Source organism: Canis lupus, chromosome 14 (genome assembly GCF_048164855.1).
Source record: "Canis lupus baileyi chromosome 14, mCanLup2.hap1, whole genome shotgun sequence".
NCBI lineage: Eukaryota > Metazoa > Chordata > Mammalia > Carnivora > Canidae > Canis > Canis lupus.
The window spans coordinates 25,961,223-25,984,320 of NC_132851.1; the positions used below are offsets into that span (position 1 = coordinate 25,961,223).

General features: G+C 39.0%; 1 long non-coding RNA gene across 3 annotated transcripts in view; it reads right to left on the reverse strand.

Annotated features, from left to right (window-relative positions):
• Positions 1–600: 600 nt before the first annotated feature.
• LOC140603835 (uncharacterized) overlaps positions 601–23,098 on the reverse strand; it is a 62,872-nt gene continuing 40,374 nt past the window's right edge. For 2 of the 3 annotated variants that reach the window (XR_012006817.1, XR_012006814.1), the window contains exon 7: positions 22,458–22,950. This is a non-coding gene — a long non-coding RNA (uncharacterized lncRNA). Of the gene's footprint in view, positions 731–22,457; positions 22,951–23,098 lie in introns of those variants that run through there. The other variant, XR_012006816.1, reaches the window with a different exon arrangement.

Consider the following 23,098-nt stretch of genomic DNA (forward strand, 5'->3'; position numbering starts at 1 on the left):
AGAACTAACCCCTGCATCTTCAGACCATGTAGCTTGGGTGGTCTGATACCCCCTGCAGCTCTAGCAGTAGGAATGTAACTCAGGCCTGGCCAATCAGAACATACATTTCCTTTGGCCACTGTAATTGGTCCTATCTGTATCTGTTCTCAGATACAGAACCTGAGATACCTGGCTTTAAATCCCAGCTCTGCCTTTTGCTAGTTCTGTTTTTATTTATTTTTATTTTTATTTATTAATTTGAGAGAGAGAGAGAGAGAGAGAGAGAGAGAGAATGAGCAGGGGAGGTGCAGAGGGAGAGGAAGGAGCAGACCACCTGGTTGAGCAGGGGGCCAGTGCAGGGCTGGATCCAAGGACCCAGGGATCATGACCTGAGCTGAAGGCAGACGTTTAACCACCTGAGCTACCTAGCCATCCCAACTAGCTCTGTTTTTAAAGTTCAGTTTCCTCAACTTTTAATGGAGATAAAATTTCCCCCTGACAGGGATACTGTGAAGATGAAATGAGATGGTCTACACAAGCCTCTTTGCATAGTGTCTACCCCCAATGCAGGAATCTATGAAAACCTATGTCCCTCTTCCTTTCCCACTTACCTCTCTGCATGGCCCAGGGTCCTTCCCTAAATGTGTCCCAGCCCAGCAAGAGAAATGTCTTCTTTTTCTACTTGGTAAAGTCCAATGTCCCTGCAGTTGTATTCAAAGCAGGTCTAAGGCCTGAGAGTCAAGTGGGAAGCCTAGGACAGAGTACACAAGGAGTCACTTGCTTCTGGGTGCCAAATCATACTCTAAGAGTGAGAGCCTTCTTAAATCTTTCTCCCTGGCACCTGGCTCCTGATCACTATAGTCTCAGCCCTAATATGTTCCATGTACAGCAGACCTTGTCTAGAATATATGGAAACCAAATGTTGTGTTCACCATGGCTCATTTTAGCTAATGATGCTAAATAATTTTGAATTTTAAGTTAGGACCAGAAAACCATACCCTTCTTGGACCCAAATGAAGACATTTCCTGACCTATGAATTATAGGACTCATTTTATGCAACCATGGAGAGACTTATGAACCATACTGTTGTGTCTAGAGTTCTGAATTAGCATAAGCACCATGAACCTCCCCTAAGCCACACCCCATTTTTTTAGCACATCACAACTACCACCATCACTTCTACTCTTCGTAGAATGATTTGGAGAGCTGCTTCATTGATGCCAGCCTTTATCTGGGAAGTATATTGATTGAGATAAAACAAAACAAAACAAAAAGACCTCTGATTTCATTTTATTCTTTGACAACATGCATACCATGTAGCTTTGGAAGAGCAAAGATGACTCCATTTGTGATGAAGTACACATGACTGAGGAAAAGGGGTACAGTGAAGGAATATTCAAATACTGAGAACAGTGTAGAAATAATAAGACACAGGAAGGAGGGGCAGGGATTGGGTGGAAAGGGAGTCACTTTCAGACTCCATCTTTGATATAGATAGTCACACGTAAATAAGAATATAAATGTAATTTGAGCATTTGCCAAATTCAGGGCACTTTACACATGACACCTTATTTAATGCTCACAATAAATGAGAAGACGCTGTTAGCTCTATTTTATAAACAAGTAAACAAAGACTGAGCCCACATCAGTTTCTCAACATCTCAGGATTCAAGTGTGGTTAAAGAGTCTGTGTCAAACATGAGGTGTGATTTTAAAGACAGTTTGCCCCTCTTCACAGATCTGCAAAGGATCAATGTGATTTTAATTAACTATTTGCTGTTTATACCCCTCAGAATTTTAGTGTTCTTGGTCATCAGCTAAGTTGGAAGGGAAAGAAATTTCAACTCTCTCTGGCCACTGAAGGAGCTAGTTTTAATAGCCTGCTTCATGGATGGAGCAACAATAGAGCCTTTTTCGAGAATTAGGATTCTGATTTCATGCCTGTTTTTCCAGCAAAGTCTCACAGTTGTGGCTACCCCATGTTTGTAAGAGCTCACAGCACTGGGTGTCCATAGCAGCCCCTGTAAGATTCCGGGGGGGCAGGAAGGCTGTCTCTCCCCCAGCCCCACACCTAATGTGTCAGTAACAAAAATCTTACTGATAGTCCTGATTTTCACAGCTGTAGATGAGAACATCTTCCCAGTTATTGTCTCTTTAAGGAAAGCAGTTTCATGAGTGAAGTCTCATGCAATCTGCCTGGTTGCATTACTAACCCAAACTCAAGACTAATTCAAACTCAAAACAGCCATCTGAAGGAATTGCTCCAGTGACGCTGCACCTGCTATTTTATGGTCCTCTGAAAAGGCATTTGTTTGTGAGAAACACAATTAATGTCATTTAGTTCTTTTCCAACACCAACTAGTGGATGAAGAATCATCAGAGGAGAAAGTGAACAGTTCTTGGAAGAGGTAAGTGTAAGAAAAAAATACAGCCAGGGACTGGACCAGTAGCGGCTCCTTCATGAGGACAGAGGGATGACTCTGGCACCTACTCAGGGCAGACACTGATGCTTCCTAGCCTTAGCAAGAGTCATATATGCCGAGTGCAACTAAATACCTGAAGTAATATGGATCATTCTGGGGTGAATTTTGCTTAATGCTTAAATATAGAGGATTTTCTTCATTTCAGACTCCTTGTGTGATACAGATATTCTCATGCAAATGAGTCCCTGGTATGTAACGTACGTAAGGGAATATCTATAGAATACCTTTTGAAATTTATATGATCAGTTGGGTATTGTCCCTGGTCTTTCATAGCTTGAAAAATTTGAGTAGTCAGTTCTGATTACTCCTTTAACCTATTTGTCCTGCCCATTAAGTATAGTTGTTAGTTTCACTATGTCCCATCAAGTCCACCCAGACCATGCGCTTCTTGAATACTCCATCACATACTCCGCTCAGTGAGCCCTTGTGACACTTTGGGTCCCTGATACCTGGCACATAACTGATCCTCAATAAATCCTTGTTCATGCATTGTTTCCCCAAACTTATCTCCAGCTATCTTCACGTATGATTTCTAGTAATTTTTTTAACAACTTCTCTTCCAAAAACTAGGAAGCCCAGTCAATAAACAGAATACACACATACACACATACATATATACATGTATCTACATATACACATGTAATATATAATCTTTGTGTGTATTTTCATGCATACAATGTGCATGTGTGCATATAGCATGTACATATGTACACACATATATAAACTCTGTATACATACACATATACATATATATTTATATGTACACACACACAAGTTCAGGATGGCCAACTCCTAAACTGGGAATAAGAAAAGTCAGTCAGTTGAGTTGGTCTTTTCATTCTTTTTTACCCAAAGTTGTTTTTTCTTTTTTTATTTCTACTTTAACTCAGCCACTACCAAGCTATCTAACTACTAGTATATAGCTTTCCCTTTCTGCCATAAGTTTGCTTGTAGTTTATATTTGTTTCTAGGGATTCTTTGCTCTTTTTACCTAATGAAGAGAGAACCAGAATAGCAAGTTTTCAGGGGAAAGGTAGAGAACGAAGTTAGAATATCAATGAAAACATAAGAGACAGATTGGCACAGATCTCTGCTAAACTAATTTGCATTAGTGTGTAAGTTTCCTTAGAAAACAGAGAATGCTGGGTTGGGTGTGGAATGGCTATAAGTAGGGTAAGATGGAAGCAGAGAAATGACTGCATTATAAGTTGTTTCTGAAGGGGCTACTAGAGGTGAAACAAAGTCATGCATCATTCTGAACCCCATGGTATTGATCAGTGCCTGGAATTTCTCTTCTAACAAAAACTGGCCTTGGTTGAGTTCTCTACTGCCAACCTCCCCCAACTCTTGCCTTGGTTCCTGCCCATAGGCTAAGCCTGGTTATGCAAGCTTCCAACTAATTATGAGAACCAAGCATTAGCTTTCCAATAAAGTCTTTGTATGCCTCAATTGGCTAGGGTCTTGCAACCAAGAACATTCACAGATGAGAACACTAAGAGATAGAGATGTTTAAAAACCTGCAAAAGTCACAGTTGTAAGAAGTACTGTTGTGATTCAAACAGAACGATAGAGCTTCAGAGTCCATGATCTTAACCAGTACCCCAAACTGCCTTTTTTTGGCAACAAAGTATATAGCCCCTTTGGAAAAAGTTTCTGCGAAATCTAGTAAGGTTGAACATATGTATATTCTATAATTCAGAAATTGCATTCTTTGTTTTAAGCAAACTCCACCTTCAGTGTGGGGCTTGAAGAAACGAATCAAGAGTCGTATGCTTTACCAAATTAGCCAGCCAGAAGCCCCCAGAAATTGCACTCCTAGGTGTGACAGATTATAAATATCAGTGCAATATTTTGCATATCCTCCCATCAAGAAGTAGAATTTATTCTCCCACTCTGTGATTCTAGCCTGGTTTTGTGATTTGTTTTGTCCAAGCAAGAAAGTTAGAATTGATGTGCCAGTTCTGAGCCTGGGCCTCAGGAGACCTTTCAGTTTCTGTTCTTGCTGCCCTTAGAACTCTGACACCCTATGAATAAGCCTGACTGCTGGAGCGTGAGAGAAAGACCATGTAGCGCAGCTTAGCCACTTGAGATCACTAGCGAGAAGACACTTTGAAGCTAATCATAAAAACATGCAAAGCTCAGCTCAAACCAACAGGGCCTGAGCTCAAACTAAAGTGCCAACTCACAGAATTGTGAGCTAAATAAGTAGTTATTGTGTTGTCACTAAGTTTTGAAGTGATTTCATGCAGCAAAAGTCAATTTATTAAGTATCTTAGGGACACCTATCTATTTTCACTAGGAGTAGATAGATATATAGAGATATATAGAGCTATATGATAGATATCTATCTTCACTAGGTGTATATATGTGTATATATATATATACACACACACACACACCTAGTATATATGTGTATATATATGTATATATGTGTGTATATTATATATATAAACAAAGAGGCATAAGAATGTTCATAGGATTATTTATAATAGCAAGAAATATGAAACTATTTAATAGCCAAAAATAGGGAAACAGATACACAAATTATGCAGTATTCCTGCAATAGGGAATTACAGCAGTGAAAATAACTGAGAGAACACCTGTTAGTATAGATGGGTCTCACAAGCCATGGTGAGTGAAAAAACCGAGATAATGAAGAACACAGGCAATATGGTAACATTATATTAAGTTAGAAAACATGCAAGTTATGTACTATCTGGGGACTCCTCTTCATGTGGTAAAAGTCTACAGACCTGCATGGAAATTATTAGTCTATTCATGAGAGTAGGCTAACTCGAAACGAACCCACTCTTCATTCATGTTATAATCAAGTGAAGTTGATAATGAAAAATTGCTCCATGCAGTCATTCAGATACCCAGTAATGTTCCTGGTAGTCCCCGTGCCCCACTTCTGGGGACTTCAAAACCTTCTCCATGGAGCTAGCTAATGGGAGAGTTTGGAGGATTGAGCAGGATTATAGGCCAGATTTGGAAGTTGTATAATTCCATTTCCTTCTCATTCTTTGGGCAGAATTCTATCACATGCCCCGACCTAGGGCAAGGTTAAGTTGGCACATATAGTATGTCAAAGAAGAAAATAGAAAGGTTTTTTTTTTTTTTTTAAAGTAGATTTCCTTACAATTACCATTGGATTGAATATGAATATATTCAGGGGAGAAGAAATAAAAAGGCTTTATCTGTGCTGTTGTGTTTTATTTCTTCAACTGTGATGCATTGATGAGTTTTTATTATATTTTGTTACATTTTTCTTCAAAAATTTGTGCTTTTTCTGAAGTATGTCGTAAGACAGTAAGAAGTTTACTAAAGTAATTAGATAGAATTAGGGGCTCTAATCAAGGAGACTGGGATTAAAATGGTTCTATATTGATTATTCAAGAAAAGTGAATCAGAATTCTAGTCTGTAATCCTGGAAAAGGAGTAGAGACTTTGCAACTTACAATGATGTAAGTGCACAGGGCTGTCCCCTATTTATGCTGGGTTGACCTTTGAATCAAGATTGATTCTGGAAAAGAATAAAAATAAGGAAGAGTCCAAACACCCAGTTCTCTCCTGCTTCTCTTTGGCTAACCAGAGCTCCCCACTGCTATGGGTCCTTACATACACCTTCTTATGAAAGAACAATGAAATTTTAGAATGGAAAGGGTCTGCAAGGGCATGCACTCTTATCAACTTTTTACCAAGGACAGGAATCTCCTCCAGTATCTTTGGCAGGTGATCATCAGCCCCTTTGGAAGATGACTATGATTCACTCAGTGTTCTAGGTTTTCTCTATGGATTTGACTATCCATTATGCTCTCCCTCAGGCCCTACTTTGTGCAAGAACAGGGCTAGATAGTCCAAGGTAATATGGACTCCATTGTCAACTGGACTACTTTTCTTGGAATAGGTAATGGCCCTTCAATATCTGAACCAAATGGATGGTCCCATAGCAAGCCTGATAGAGAATGCCTTGGAACACATGGAACTTTCATCAAAACTGGCAGGCACTCACTTATTATCTATTTTCAAACACATTTCTTTGCTATTGTATGAAACATATCTGAGATCAAGACTTAAAAAAATGACCATCTAAAGTTGATATTCAGTTTATGAGAGACCAGTTCCATGTTCATAAAGGTAATATTTCCTAACTCTGTGCCCCTGGAGATCCTCCAGGTTCTATACCTCTTTTGTTTATACCTCTTTTTTGATACTTCATGTGTTCTGCCATCAGTGAGACATTTCATTTCAATATACGCTCTTTAGTAGTTGATGAGTTCCTCATGGTTCTAATTAATCACCCACTATCTCTGATCTATAGATGATGACCAATGATAAGGAAAAATATGGACACAAACATTAGAAAAGTAATAAGAAAAACAATTTGGAGGTATTGATGAAATGTGAAACTACTTACATTTAATAGGAGTTATTAATGACTATCCAGCTACATGATATAGTGGGGATCATTACAAGATTTCAGTAAGAAGCAAGTTGAGTGAACCCTTAAGTTACATGCAAATTGGAAGGTTTTTGGAATACAGGTACAATGGCAATACTAAAAGCTCAGGCCACCAGGAGTATGAAATTTCCCCCTTTCCTAGACAATGAAGAGTCAGTTATATTCATGTGCTGAAATTGATGAAGATGCACATTTTTACGAAATAAATATAGAAAGTGGTATTTCTCAACTCTCAGGTCGGAGTGCTTAGCTCTAGAACTATCAGCTTTCTCCTTTCCACTTCAGGATAGGTGCAGTTGAAAAATAAGCATAAAAGCCAGATAGAAATGATGACTTAAATCCTTAGGCTAATTGGTTTGCTAATATTTTCCTGAATTGTAAATATCCCCTGAACTGCAGGCTACCCACAAGGACTGATGCCGCTCAATTGTGCCTGTGGCATGACTAAGGCATGATGAGAAGGAGCTGAAACATGCTCATTTTGTTCTCCGTGATCACCAATCAGAAAAGACACTCTTTCTGAGGGAGATAGGATGAGAAAGTCCAAGAGCCAAGGAAACTTCTCACACAGAAATGGGAGAAGTAGTACATAAATATTCTCCAACAACAAAGGATCCCCAAATTCTGTTTGTAGTCAATAATTCATTTCCCATAAAACAATACAAAGTGTGCTAGCCCTCTCAATCTTATTCATGACCCAGTAGAAGGTTCTGTTTGACAGGTTCTGTGGAAGCTATGCACTTGTACACCGTTATTTCCCCTCTTGGTGGCCCCAGTGAATGCTAATAGAAATGCAAAGACAGTTATGATCTAAGTAGGTCTGAGCTTCAGTAGCAAGGCACAAAAAAGAATCAGCGAGCATGAAATAAAGCTGCGTAGGATTCTGCTGACTGGTCTGAGGTAGAAATGGTGCTGGTGGATTGTACACTCTTTCAGAGGCTGAGAGGCTCAAAGGGATTGTTCTGGAAAATCTCGAAGCAGTTATAAATTTATGGTTGCAAGTATTCTGTTGTTAATGTGCAATTCTAGCTGGGGCTTTAGAATTGAGTATTTCAATTCAATTTGAAAAAAAGACTATGAAACCCAAGAAGCACACCAATCCTTGATAGTATAATTTCATAGCCTTTTATGGCTTTGTTCTAGGACTCTGAAGTGGATACATACACATACATGCATTTGTTCTGTGAATTTATATGTTCATGTAAGCGTATCGCACAACGTCAATTACTAGTGGTGTCTTACTCATAATTTGCTCTATGTAAAGGATGCCTCTTTAAATATCAAAACTTCTTAAATGTCAAAGGTTTTACATTTTAAAACTTTCTAAGCAGATTCTCTGAATTATTACAAGCTTCTGAAGAAAAAATTAACCATTTCTTAATTTTATTATGAACATAGATGGCTGTGGGATAAACCTGGGCTATGGAAGTATTTAGAGACATTTGCCCTTACATGTAGTGGCTTGTCCATGCTTACAATCTTTGTCGCTATCAACTATTTGACATTTTATTTTATTTATTTTTATTTTTTTTAAATTTTTTTTAAATTTATTTATGATAGTCACAGAGAGAGAGAGAGAGAGAGAGAGAGAGAGAGAGAGAGAGGCAGAGACACAGGCAGAGGGAGAAGCAGGCTCCATGCACCGGGAGCCCGACGTGGGATTCGATCCCGGGTCTCCAGGATCCCGCCCTGGGCCAAAGGCAGGCGCCAAACCACTGCGCCATCCAGGGATCCCCTATTTGACATTTTAAAGATAAGATTTATACACAGTGAAATACACAGACCTTAAGTACATAGTTCAATGAGTTCTGATGAGTGTTACACTTCTGTTAATGTCCCAATCAAGACGTAGGACATTCAATCGGAGAAGGACAAACATTATATGGTCTCATTCATTTGGGGAATATAAATAATAGTGAAAGGGAATAGAGGGGAAAGGAGAAGAAATGTGTAGGAAATATCAGAAAGGGAGACAGAACTTGGAAGACTCCTAACTCTGGGAAACGAACTAGGGGTGGTGGAAGGGGAGGAGGGCGGGGGGGGGGGGGACTGGGTGGAGGGCACTGAGGGGGGCACTTGACGGGATGAGCACTGGGTGTTATTCTGCTTTCATCTTTTTTTAATTTTTTTTTTTTATTTATGATAGTCACACACACACACACAGAGAGGCAGAGACATAGGCAGAGGGAGAAGCAGGCTCGATGCACTGGGAGCCCGACGTGGGATTCGATCCTGAGTCTCCAGGATCACGCCCTGGGCCAAAGGCAGGCGCTAAACCGCTGCGCCACCCAGGGTCCCTGTTATTCTGTATGTTGGCAAATTGAACACCAATAAAAAATAAATTTATTATTACAAAAAAAAAATACGTAGGACATTTCTATCTGCACAAAATCCCCTCATGTCCACTTCTAGTTAAGCCCCATTTACTCTGTAGGCAACTACGGTGCTCATTTTCATCCCACAAATTAACTTTGCCTGTTCTTGAATTTCATATAAATAGAATCAACAGTATGTAGCCCTTTATGTCTGGCTTCTTTCATTCAACATAACATTTTTGAGATTCATCCATGCTGTTGCATATATCTCTAGTTACTTTCTGTATTGCTGATTAGTATGCCATTGTTAGAATAATTGCAATATGTTCTTCCATTTCTCTTATCAATAGATATTTGGGTTATTTCCTTTTTCCTTATTATGAATAAGAGAGTGCTAGATATTTTTATAAAAATCTGGATACACATATGGGCCCCTACGTCAAATCACATGCAAAAATTAATCTGTGATCGATTATAAAATTAAATGAAGCAGCTAAAACCATAAGGCTAAAAAAAAAATTAAAAAAAAATAAAACCATAAGGCTTCTAGAGAAAAAAAAAAAAGAAATATAGAATATCTTCATGACCTTGGAGCAGGCAACGATTTCTTAGATACAACCTACAAAGCACTCAACATAAAATAAAAGTTGACAAATTATACCTTGTGAAAATAAAAGCTCATCAAAACACACGGTTTACAAATTGAGAAGTTATTGTCAGTGTATTAGAAGCATTCTACTTCTTTTGTCAGAGGAATTGTATCCAGGATAAACAAAGAGCTCTACATATCAACAATAAGAAGACATGCTAGTAAAAAGTTGACAGAAGATTGGAAAAGACACTTGAAAATAGAAGATATGTGAATGGCCAATAAATACATGAAAAATGCTCGACATCATTAGCTTTGAGAGAAAGGCGAATCACATAACAATGATATACCATTTTATACCCATGTGAATGCTAAAATTATAAAGACTGGCAATAATAAATGCTGGTGAGAATGTGGAGAGGATGGAGGTGTGAAATGATATCGTTGCTTTTAGAAAGTTGTTTGGGAATTTCTTGAAACTAATCATATGTAACCACCTATAAATTCCATCCTAAGGTATTTACACAAGAAAAAAGAAAACCTATGTGCTTGTTATTTTTAGATGACTTTACACAGAATGCTTCAAAAAGCTTCCTTTAAGGTAGAAGAGGAACAGCAGAGTCAAGGGAAGCTGATGCTATCTGAGCACTTGCTACATGCCAGCCATTGTTCAAGGCAAGTTATGCATGTTAGAGTGTATAGGACTTTCCCAAAGTCAGACAGTTAAATAAATAACAAATAAGTCTTTTAAAAATCATTTTATGCATTCACCAAGTATTTAATAAGTTTTTGTTGGTGCTGGGCATTGTTCTGAGTGCTGGGTATATTGCGTGAAAAAAAAATAAAGGATTAGATTTTTGTCCTAATGGTACCTAAATTTTAGTGAGAATTGAGGAATCATAAAGTATCAAATCAACATATATTAACACATAAATATGATGGTAGTTCTTGATAGTAAAAACTACTGGGAGGACGCTGAAATAAGTAAGGTAATAGAACAGAGTGACAGCAGGATGGAGGTACATTGGACAGCATAACCATGGAAGGTGGGTCTTAGATGTTTTGTGTGGGATGATATTCTGATAATGAGAAGGAATCAGGCACATCAAGATCTGGAGAAGAGTAATCCATGTGGAAGGAACAATAAGAGCAAAAGTCCTAAGGTAAGAACTAGCCTGATGGGTTCAAGGAGTAAGTAGAGCCTGTGTGACTATCTAAAGAGAGGATGCCAAGAGATGAGGTTGGAAAGGTGGGAAAGGGACAGATTGTCCAGTGCCTTAGATGCTGTAGTAAAAAGGTCAGATTTTATTCTAAACTCCATGGGACTCCATTAGGAGGTTTTAAGATCCACTCCAGGAATATTGTTAAGACTCATTTGATGGTAACTATGATTATTATTATTACAGTGGTATTTGACATGAGGGTTGATTATATTGCTTCTTTAATAAAGTACACATTCATTTATTAATTTATCTGCTCAATATATATTACTTGAGCACTACTGTCAGCTGGATACTTATCCCAAAACAGTGCAATCACAAATTGCACAAGCAAAAATCCTGCCCTTAAGGAGTTTATAATCTATTTTTGTGCTTCTCAAACCTGATTGCATAATGAGAATCACCTAGGGAGGAAAGAAAGCAAGCATGAAAGAAACTAACAGAACCTATTAATTTTTTCTCTCCAGATTATGTTCAAGTGCAAACTGAGGTAAGCACATTACTCTTTTCTTAGACACGTGGGGGCAGCATTTTGTGGTTGTATAGGTTCATAAAATATATTTTTTAACCTTGTTCTCAACCATCTTTTACCATGATGAAACTGAAGCACATATAAACTTTAAAGTCCAACCTCTGTATTGGCCTGCAAGTTAGCAGAGCTGAGATTTGAATCCATATTTTTCTCATTGCATAGCAATACTTTTCCACACAGCAGCTATAAAATGTTTTCTATAAAAATAAATAGTAGTTTTTTAATTACTCTGTAATTTTTCTGTTTAGTATCCTAATTTTTTGGCTCTTGCAAAAATTATAAGGAAAGATAATGTATAACTATGAATAGAATTTTAATCTTCTATTTCAACTCTGGAGCTGATTGTAGCAATGTCATGATTTAAAGAAACAAATGATGAAACCCAGAATATCATTCATGTCTGCATAGAGTCTGAGGATTAAGTTTGTTCAAGATTTGGCCCTCTCCTTCATCCAGCCTATTAGGAGAACTAAGATAGGAGTTGCTTCTGTGGACAGGAGTCTTTTCCTGACATGATCTGTTAGTCTGTGGGGCTATTTCCATTTGGAAGAGCATGTTGGCCTTATTTAAAATAAAAACAGAATTTAAAGAGATTTTCATGATCGCTAAATCTTCCTTTTTGCTTGACACCAATTTGCATAACACAGGTAACTTAAGTCTAACATGTTTCAGAAACAAATAGAGATAAATCAAATTTTTCTTTCAACTCCAATCACAATTTTATATTTCGCCAAATATTTGCTAATGTGGAACTTTAAAGAATAAGGAACAGCTGGAATTTAACCAGAGACATCAGTGACTATTAAAATTCAGTGTTAATATAAAATGTGACCTCTAGTAGAACTACTTTTTCAGTGCATATAAATAACTCACTTGTATCAGCACAAGTATTTTGCATGTGTATGAAGAGGTTGATAAACCTTTATTAGCAATCAACATCCCTTACCATGAGGAGATTCACAAGATGTTACTAGAAGTTAGATCAACACAAGGGCTGTCTGTAGTTGTGTTCTTGAATGAATAACATTCATTTTGTTGAATGAAACAGGTCTGAAAAGTATCCAGTATCTGATCATGGTGTCTCTAGATGTTATGGCCACCCACTCCAGCCATGTGAGCAGCTTCTCATCTTGGCTCCAGTGCACTTTTTGCTAAAACTGAATACTTCTTCATTGCATCTGCACACTACCTCCTGCCTAATCCAACCTAGAATTATTAATAGGTAATATTTACATCATATTCCATGCAAAAAATTAGTACTAATTAAAAGCAGAAAATGACATCTGGTTCTTTCCCCACAATGGCCTGGTGACTAGCTGTCTTATCACCCTTCTTTCTCTTCTCTTCTCCATCATAGGAAGGATTCCACTGTTCTCAGCACTTGTTATCTTGCTCTGAGCTTCTAGAACTAGTGCAAGTTAGACAAGGCACCACCTGTAGAGGACATAGATCATGATCCAACAGGAAAGTAGCTGGACTAAAGTGGACTTGCCCCCAGACCAGGAACCTCAGTGGCTCTGTGCATGTCTCCTGGGATTACAAACCTATCTTCCTTAGGATAAGGCTTAATAACATATTTTTGGCATGTTTTGTAGGGTCTCTCTATATATATCCCCCCTAAATTTCTAATTAAAGAAGTCACAAAACAGCAAATTTTGATGGGGTAAGAGGAGAGGGTTTTCTAATGTTAAAACAGCAAGAGTAACAACATTTCCTCCATCTCCCAACTTTAAAATAGGCCCCTATTTTAGGAAGACCCACATAGAAAGGATTGATTCCCTGCGAGACTGTCACCTGAGTAATTGGAAGAAGGTTTCAGCCTTAAAGGTGAGACAATGAGTTTAGTCCTCAAAGTGGAGAAGATGCCAACTGTCACAGTTGACTTTTTCCTAAGTCTTTTAAACACAACCCTGAGATTGATTGGCTAGTTTCTTTCTTAGTCAGCTTTATTCATAGAAACAACAAACCAGCAGTGATTAGGAATAATTGTGACTACAAACGGAAACAGTATGGAGTAACACAGGTTTGTGTGTACTAGCCAAAAGATACTACAATTTCTGGAAAAAAAACAAAAGGTATCTCAAATTCGGATGTATTTTATACATAGAAGTAAGGATAGAAGTGACAGAAGAATGACAGATAGAATTGTCATTTCTTGAGTCCTAGAAATGTGGAGTTACTTCACATCTATTTTCTCTAGGTTGCCAAGGTAAATATTCCCATGGGCTCACTTGGCTCTGCCTGGTTTGGGCCAGAAGAATCTGCCTCTGCCTTCAAGTTGGCAAACGTATTTGGAAATGGAAAAAGTCAACATGGCCAGTGATTCCTTACCTATTAACATGCCTAAAATCTTTTTCTTTAGTGTTGACCAAATCCACTAATTTAACCAAGATTACCAAATGGACAGTTCTCTTGGGGAATGGGAAGGACTGGAAAGGATGTGTGGTTGTAATTCAATCTGAGTCTGAAGACCTAAGAACCAGAAGAGTTGATGTATATGTATATCCTGAGGGAACAAGAAAATGAAATGATATGAGATGATGTGTCCCAGTTCATACAGTGAGGCAGGAAGAAAAGGCAAATGCCTCCTTCCTTTGCCTTTTACTATTCAGGCCCGCAACAGATTGGATGATGATCACCCACACTGGGGAGGGTAATCTACTTTACTGAGTCCACTGATTCAAATGTTAATCTCATCCAGAAACATCCTCATAGTCACACCCAGAAATAATGTTCAAACTGGGCATCCCATAGCCCATTCATGTTGACACATAAAATTAAGCATTGCATTCCCCCTTGGGTGTCAAACGAGGCTGAGTGCAGAATTTGGACTTCTACCCCCAGCTGGCAGTCACAGGACAGTGCCTTTGCCTTTCCTTTGCCAGAGTGGTATCAGAGGGAACTACACGAAACAGATGGTCGAAATAAGGTCCAGAGACTCATGGCATAATATAAAAATGTCCAGGTTTCAGCTGCAAGTCACACATCATCTCAAGAACTAGGAAAATCTCCAACTGAGTGAAAAAGCCAATTAACAGATGCCAATACCAAGATGACAGAACTTGACAAAGATTTTAAAGCTGTCCTCATAGAGATGCTGCAATGAGAACCACAAACAAACTTTGGAGAGAAACAAAGTCTCAACAAAGAAACTGAAAGTCTCAGCAAATAAGTAGAAGCTAGAAATAAGAACCAAATGGGAATTTTAGAACCAAAAAAAATAACAATAGCTGGAATTTAAAAACCTCACTGGTTGGGTTCAACAGCAAAGTGCAGAAGCAGGGAGACAAAGAGCCGGTGGATTTGAAATAGAAAAATAGAAATAGTAGAATCTGAACAGAGAGAAAACAAAACAAAAAAGGAACAGAGCCTCAGGGACTTGTGGGAATATCATAAAAGACATAACATTTCTGTCATCAGCATCACACAACAGAAGAGAATGTTTCTGAAAAACTTCCCAAACTTCCCCAAAGACAGAAGCCGACAGATTTAAGGAGCTGAGTGAACTCTTTACTAAATAACCTGCCTCCCTCCCAAATCCACAGGACACATTACAATATAACTTCCAAAAGCTAAAGATACAGAAAAAAATCTTGAAAGCAATGAAAGAGAAATGACATTTTAACTATACGGAAAAAAACAATTCAAATGACCCCAGGATTCTCACTATAAACTGTGGGTCCAGAGGAAGTGATACAATTGAGCACCCTGACAGTCAATACAAAATAAACATGTGAATACTCTGAAGGGTGTGGGGGAAAGGCAGGCTGGCTAGAAACTATAAAACTCACAGAAAATGAAACAGAGGAAATCTTTAGGATAAAGAGCTAGACCAAGAGTTCATAGATTCGAGCACAACCATGCTTCACTAAAGGGAAATTGGTGAATAAAACTTGATCCAAATTGGAAATGTCCTGTCTACAAAGGACCCTGTCAAGAAGATGGAAATATAAGCTACAGAGTGGCAGATTTTTTTGGGGAGTTGGGGTGGGGCAAGTCGCACATCTGACAAAGGACTAGTATCTAGAATCTATAAAGAGCTCTCAAAACTCAGTAGTCAAAAAACAATAAAAGACATAGATGGTTTTTAAAAAAAAGGGCAAAAAAGATGTTCAAACATCATTAGCCATTAGGGAAATGCAAATTAAAACCATGAGGAAATATTATCACATATCTATTAGAATGTCTAAAATAAAATATGTGATAACACCAAATGCTGGAGAGGACACAGCCAAAGCAAATCATTAATATACTCCTGGTGGAAATATAAAATGGTACAAGCCCTCTGGAAAACTAGTTGGGAATGTTCCTTTCACTCATACGGGGAATATAAAAAACAGTGAAAGGGATTATAGGGGAAAGGAGAGAAAAATGAGTGGGAAAAATCAGAGAGGGTGATAGAACATGACAGACTCCTAAATCTGGGAAACAAAAGAGGGGTGGTAGAAAGGGGGGTGGGCGGGGGGATGGAGTGACTGGGTGACGGGCACTGAGGGGGGCACTGAGTATTATACTATATGTTGGCAAATCAAACTCCATAAAAAATATACAAAAAAGAAGAAGAAGAAGAAGAAGAAGAAGAAGAAGAAGAAGAAGAAGAAGAAGAAGAAGAAGAAGAAGAAGAAGAAACTAAACACCCAACAACCAATCCAACAATTACATTTTGGGGCATTTATCCTAGAGAAATGATGACTCCTGTTCACACACAAACCTGTACACACATGTATAGCAGCTTTATTTGTAATAGCCCAAACCTAAAAATTACCCACATGTCCTTGAACAGCTGAATGGTTAAACAGGCTGTGGTACATCCATACCATGGAATATTACTGTGCAATAAAAATGAACACACTCTTTTTTTTTTTTTTTGAGAGAGAGAGAGAGAGAGAGAGAGAGAGAGAGAGAGATTGAGAAAGGGTAAGAGCATGAGAGGGAATAGAAAGAAGCTGACACAGCCCTCCCTGCCCCGCCAAGCAGGGTGTCTGACTTAGGGCCCAATCCAACCTCAAAACCATGACCTTAAGACCATGACCTGAACAGAAGGCAGGTGCCCAACCAATTGAGCCACTCAGGCACCCCTGAACCAACTCTTGATACACTCAACAACCTGGACCAATCTTCAGAGAAGTATGTAAGTGAGAAAAACCAAACCGATAAGGTTGCATGCTGTATGATAGCATGCATGTATATTATTGGAGTGATATATTATTAAGTGTAAAAAGCAAATGGAGAAAAGTATGTGTGGTATATTATCTTCTCTAAGAAAGGAGGAAGGGATGCAAAAATATAGATTTTTTTTCCTTTTTTTTCAAGAAAAATGGAAAAGTAAAGAAAAACTGGAAAAGAAATGGTTCCTCAGGACACCTAGGTGGCTCAATGGTTTAGCATTTGCCTTTGGCTCAGGTTGTGATCCTAAGATCCTAGGATCATGTCCCACATCAGGCTCCCCACAGAGATTCCCTCCCTCTGCCTATGTCTCTGTCTCTCTCTGTGTGTCTCTCATGAGTAAATAAAATCTAAAAAAAAAAAAAAAAAAGAAATGGTTCCTCAAAGCTCTAGAATAAATAGTTCAAATGGAGGAAACAGGAGAGGGGAATAATGTTAGAAGTTAAATTACCCTGAATATCTATTGCATGATATAACTTTGGAATACATTAATATTTTGCATAGTTATATAAATACATAAGTAATATTTATAAATAAAAAAGTAAAATGACTTAATAGTATACTGAGTTAGTGTCATAACCACAGGAGAAAATATTTCAGATGACTTTACAACATAATCATTTACTATAAAATTTTTAGTGCAATGTAACCTAAGGACAAAAAAACTTACAAAAAATATTAAATTGATTTTAATAATCATCTTCTTGATTGTAGCATTTATATTGTTATTCTAAGTCTGTCATGTGTGAACTATGTGTGATAGAAAATGAATAATTATATCAGTGTGGAGAAATATAATACTTGACATAACAAAATAAAAAGAGATACAATTAAAGATATTAGGTAAAAATTATGTAGTTCTAATTTGATTTATCAGTGTCTACATGAACTCATGACAATTTGTCTTTATTTCCTGGCTCTGTTCATTGAAAGGGCTTAGAAATAATAGCCAACCTAGTAACAAAGAGTATCCAGATCACGATCTTCTACTGATAAAAGAACTCAGGGATCTCTGAAATATTAATGGATGAAATGATATGACAATATGATGCCATAAAACAAAGAAGCTTTAATGTCTACAAAGGTTGTATTAAGAGGTTTTAAGACCTCAGGAGTTAATTTAAAAGACTCTTACCAGTCAAAAATAGGATCATTTGGATATCATAAGAAGAATCACAATGGAGTAAAGCATTTCAATCATGGTTGTATCCATTAATTCATAAAGTTAGAGGAAGAAAAAAGTCCTCATTCTTCTTGGGAGTTTGTTATATCAACTTTTATTTTGGAAAATAATAAAGGAAAAAGATCAAACATTTATTCTTTCTTTCTTGTAAGAGCTTATCTCAAGGAGGGACCCCGGGTGGCTCTGCTGATTAAGCATCTGACTCTTGATTTCAGCTCAGGTCATAATTTCAGGGGTTGTGAGATTGAACCCTGTGTTAGGCTCCATGCTGAGCATGGAGACTGCTTAAGATTCTCTCTCTCTCTCTCTCTCTCTCTTTCTCTCTCTCTGTCTTTCTCTCGGTCTTTCCCTTTGCCCCGCCCTGCCCCCTTCTCCCATGCTGTCTCAAAAAAAAAATTTTTTTTTTCAAAAAAACTCTCTCAGGGAAATCAAATAGTTGACAGTGCACAGTTTCTTTCTAGAAATATCTTAGCTGACAAATGAAGGACTGGTTGAAATAGATGTTGCCATTTCTAAGCTGTGATGATAGGCTGTAATGATGGATGCTGACCTCTCAGACCACTTGCTGATGAAAGTACAAAACACCATCTATGGGGACCTCTTGCCAAAAATCAAACTGTGTCTGGAACAAAGCTCTAGGACCTGGCATCAATTTAAAGAAAACATAGTGGAGAGAAGAATATGTTAAAGAACAGGAGAAGCCCAACTGTGAGGAACTCTGGACAGTGACAATCTGGTTTCTTTAAGAAAGAAATAAAATTGGAAGGACAGGCTCCTGGCAGGCTCAGTTGAAAGAGCATGTGACTCTTGAACTTGGGTTCATGGGTTTGAGCCCCACATTGGGTGTAGAGATTACTAAAATAAATAAATAAGCTTAGAATAAATAAATAAACTGGAAGGATGAAGAGAGATCAAAGTTATGAGATGGAAAGAGAAAGATTGAGAGAGAGAAATGTGGACAAGTGATCACGCCGAATGTAGGTTTTATAGACTGAAGCAATTTAAGAGAAATATAATTCACTGTGTTGCAATTTATAAATCTCATTTTAATTCTTTTTTTTTTTTAAGTTTCAGTTTATTTTATTTATGATAGTCACACAGAGAAAGAGAGAGAGATAGAGGCAGAGACATAGGCAGAGGGAGAAGCAGGCTCCATGCACCGGGAGCCCGACGTGGGATTCGATCCCGGGTCTCCAGGATCGTGCCCTGGGCCAAAGGCAGGGGCCAAACCGCTGCGCCACCCAGGGATCCCTCATTTTAATTCTTATTCAAATAGAGTATTCAAAACTTTTTAAGATAATAAAATTTGAACATCAGCTTATTTTTTTGTACCAAGAAAATACCATTGGTTTTATTCTATGTATAATAATGATATAAGATCACATTTTTTAAAAATAATCTTTTATTTTTGAGGAAAAGATTGAAAAATTTATGAGTAAAATAATTGAGATTTGTCTCAAAATAATTGAGGAGAGGACTGCATGGGGATACAGGTACCATAGGTTTGGTCATAAATGGATAAATGGTGAAGTTGGGTGCCGGGTATAAAGGGGCTTATTAAATTGTTCTCCTAAATTTGTATATGCTTGAAATTTTCATAATAAAATAGTTTGTAGGGTCCCTTGGATAGCTCAGTCAGTTAAGAATCTGCCTTCAGCTCAGGTCATGATTTCAGGGTCTTGGGATCAAGCCCCATATTGGGCTCCCTGCTTAGCGGGGAGTCTATTTCTCCCTCTCCCTCTGTCCTTTCCCCCCAGCTTGTACTCTCTCTCTTTCAAATGAATAAATGAAATATAAAACAAAACAAAACAAAAAAGATAAAATATAATAAAAGTTTCATCCGGGATGAGGATAGTGCTTCTGGTGTGTTTGAGGCCTATAAGACAAGCAACCCAAGATCACTGGGTTCAGAGCAGGAGGGTGGATTTTCAAGGCAGTAGAAAAGTAATGGTCATTCTATATAGTAATAAAAATGAATAACAATGAATGAAAAAAATTGAAAAAATAAATGAAATTAAATAAACAAAATAAAAATGAATAAACTAGAGAAACAGGTAAAAACATAAATGGCCCTTACAAACAGTGTAGTGATCCAGGCACCAAATGATACATACAATATGATTTCATTTATGTAGAGCTCAGAAAAAGACCAAATTAATCTATATTCCTTTGGAATGTATATGGAAATGCTAAAATGATTTTTTTTTAAAGCAAGGGATAGGGTCATACCAAATGTCCATGGATGGGGGTCTGTGACCAGGTCTAGTGGATGGAGGTCTTCTTGGGATCTGGCTACCATCTCATTCTTGGCCTGAGTTGTATTTCCTAGGTGTTCACTGTATAGTAATTATTTAAACTGCACATCTAGTTTCTGCACCTTTTTTTTTTTTAATTTTATTTATTTATGATAGTCACAGAGAGAGAGAGAGAGAGAGAGAGAGAGGCAGAGACACAGGCAGAGGGAGAAGCAGGATCCATGCACCGGGAGCCTGATGTGGGATTCGATCCCAGGTCTCCAGGATCGCGCCCCGGGCCAAAGGCAGGCGCCAAACCACTGCGCCACCCAGGGATCCCCTCTGCACCTTTTAAACTATATAAAATATCTTTCAATTTTGAAAAAGAGGTTTAAAGAAAAAAAGCACAATGATCTATGAGTAGCATCTGGGAAGGAGGATGGCTCAGCCTCCCACGGGATTAGGCTCAAGCAAATCCTCCGATTCCCTGCTGAAGGGAAGAGGGAGAGGAAGGGGCTGGCTACCTGTCTCAGAGAGGGCCATGGAGTGACAGCGTGAGCAGCATCCTATGGAAGAGCAGGTGGGGACATTCTATGAAATAAGACAACATGGAGAAGTATGTGCCTTTACAGGGATGAATCCAGATGAAGCAACCTTAGTCCAGGAGGACTGAATGGGTTTTTGTCTGGGATATTAGAAAGGATGGGACAAAAGAAGTTGAGTCTGAGCAACAGATTTCGAAATTCTGAATGGAACTCAGGAATAGTTCTTCAGTGTCCAAACTGGCACAGGGCTCAGGGTCTGCTGGGTCCCGTTTCTACAGCAGCTCTATCCTGCTCAGCTGGGGGGCTGAAGGGAGCGGTGGATATGAGCTTCTAGGCCATGCTGAGGCCACGGTGTCTGTAGGACCTGCCGGGCACCAGTCCACCTCCTTCGGTTTTCATCTCTTTCCTCTACTTGCTATAAGACCGTGTCTGCCGTGAGCACTGTGAGCCCAGCACAGTGCCTGGGAGACTCTGATGCTCACTCGACCCTTGCTGAATGAATGAAAGAATAAATGAAGAATTCCTACTTTGTATTTGTAGAAGCTAAGTCTAGAAGAGCTACAGAGAGGAACTGGGGCCAGTAGTGGGACAGATTGCTTCATATGCAACATTCAATGCTCAAAACTGTCTTCCACGGCCGGCCTGATCCTGCATTCCCCAAGCTCCTCTGCATTTCTGCAGAACCCAGGCTTGGGCGGCTGGGGTTAAGACATTGCAAGGAAGAGAGTGAAAGGCAGGCTCTCCTTCCTTTAGTAAGTGGTCGTGCTGTGTAGTTTTCTCAAGGACAGCACTGTTTGGAGATCATTCCTAAGTCAGAGCTCTGTGGGAGGAAGAAGAGTGAATGGTTGTTTAAGGCAGCTGCAGAGGCGCTGAGAGGGCGTGAAGGAGGGCCGCGGATCGAACCAGGTTCGAAGGCAGCAGAAGCAGATCGATGAAGGAGGCTGGGCTGCCTCACATCTCAGACACCTGGACAGGTGCAGAAGGACAAAGAGAGCTTCCAGGCAGGGAAGACGAGAAGGGGAGTGGGAGGGAAGGCATTCGAGGGACAGCCAGCCTGGTGATGGGAGCTTGTTCTGTGACTAGTGAGCACCTGCAGCCCCCACAGGGGGGCACGCCTGCTGCCTGCACCTCCCGACCGGCATCCTTGCCTCTGGCTTCTCCCTGACCCAGCCAATACTCCCCACCTGCTCCGGGTTCCCATCAGGTCAAGAGACCTGTGTTCTACTCCAAGCTGTAGAGGCCTGCTGTCCAGTGGAAAAGGAATGCAAGCCACGTAGGTTAGTCTATATTTTCTAACAGCCATGTGAGCAAAGCGAAACAGAAACAGGTGATATTACTTTTGATAATACATTTAATTTAACCAAATGTATCCAAAAGAGTAGCATTTCCACATGTAATCATTATGAAAAAATATCAGTGAGATATTTATGTTCATATAGAGTCAATGAAATCCTCCAGGTATTTACATCGACAGCACACTCCAACTACACTGCCCCCATTTCAAGTGCTTCATAGGCATATGAGGTGAGGGGTTACTGCGTAGGACAAGGTAGGGCTACTGTGTGACCCTGAGCATGTCACTTTACCTCTCTGAGTCTCAGTTATTTTCCTCCATAAAATGAGGGTTAGGCTTAGAGGATTTCTTTCTTTTTTTAAGATTTTCTTTCTTCTTCTTTCTTCTTTCTTTCTTTCTTTCTTTCTTTCTTTCTTTCTTTCTTTCTTCTTTCTTTCTTTCTTTCTTTCTTTTCTTCTTTCTCTTATTCTTTCTTCCTTCCTTTGGGAGTGAGAGAGTACATGTATGACCGGGGGGTGGGGGTGTGGAGAGGAGCAGAGGGAGGAGGACAAGTAGACTCTGCGAGGAGGCAGATCCTGATGCAGGGCTCCATCTCAAGACCCTGAGGTTATGATAACCGGAGCTGAAATCAAGAGTCAGATGCTTAACTGAGCCACCCAAGTGCCCCAGGCGTAGATGATTTCTAAGTTAGGTTTAATACTCTGTGGATACACATTATGGCAAAATAAAACTCTATTTCATAGCAAGAGACTCCACCTCTCACTCTGGCCAGCTGGTTGGAAGATGTGCAACAGATGCTGATAATCCCAAAGAGCGAGCCAGATCTACAGTCTCTGCAATGTGGCCATTGCCTCAGTGTCTACCAGCGTGCTGTAGATGCTAATCTGGTGCTAGAAATGTCAGGTTGATGACTGCATCTCAAAGGGTTCTTTTGTGGTGTTCTCGGTCTGCAGAAATGAGAAAAGGGACATGACCTTATGCAAACCACTCAGCTACTAGAAACAACGAGGGCATCAAAGGCAGATCTTTTATAAGCAGGAAACCTAAAGACCTCAAGGGTCCAAAACGGTTGCCTACATTCCTTAAGGGAATTTA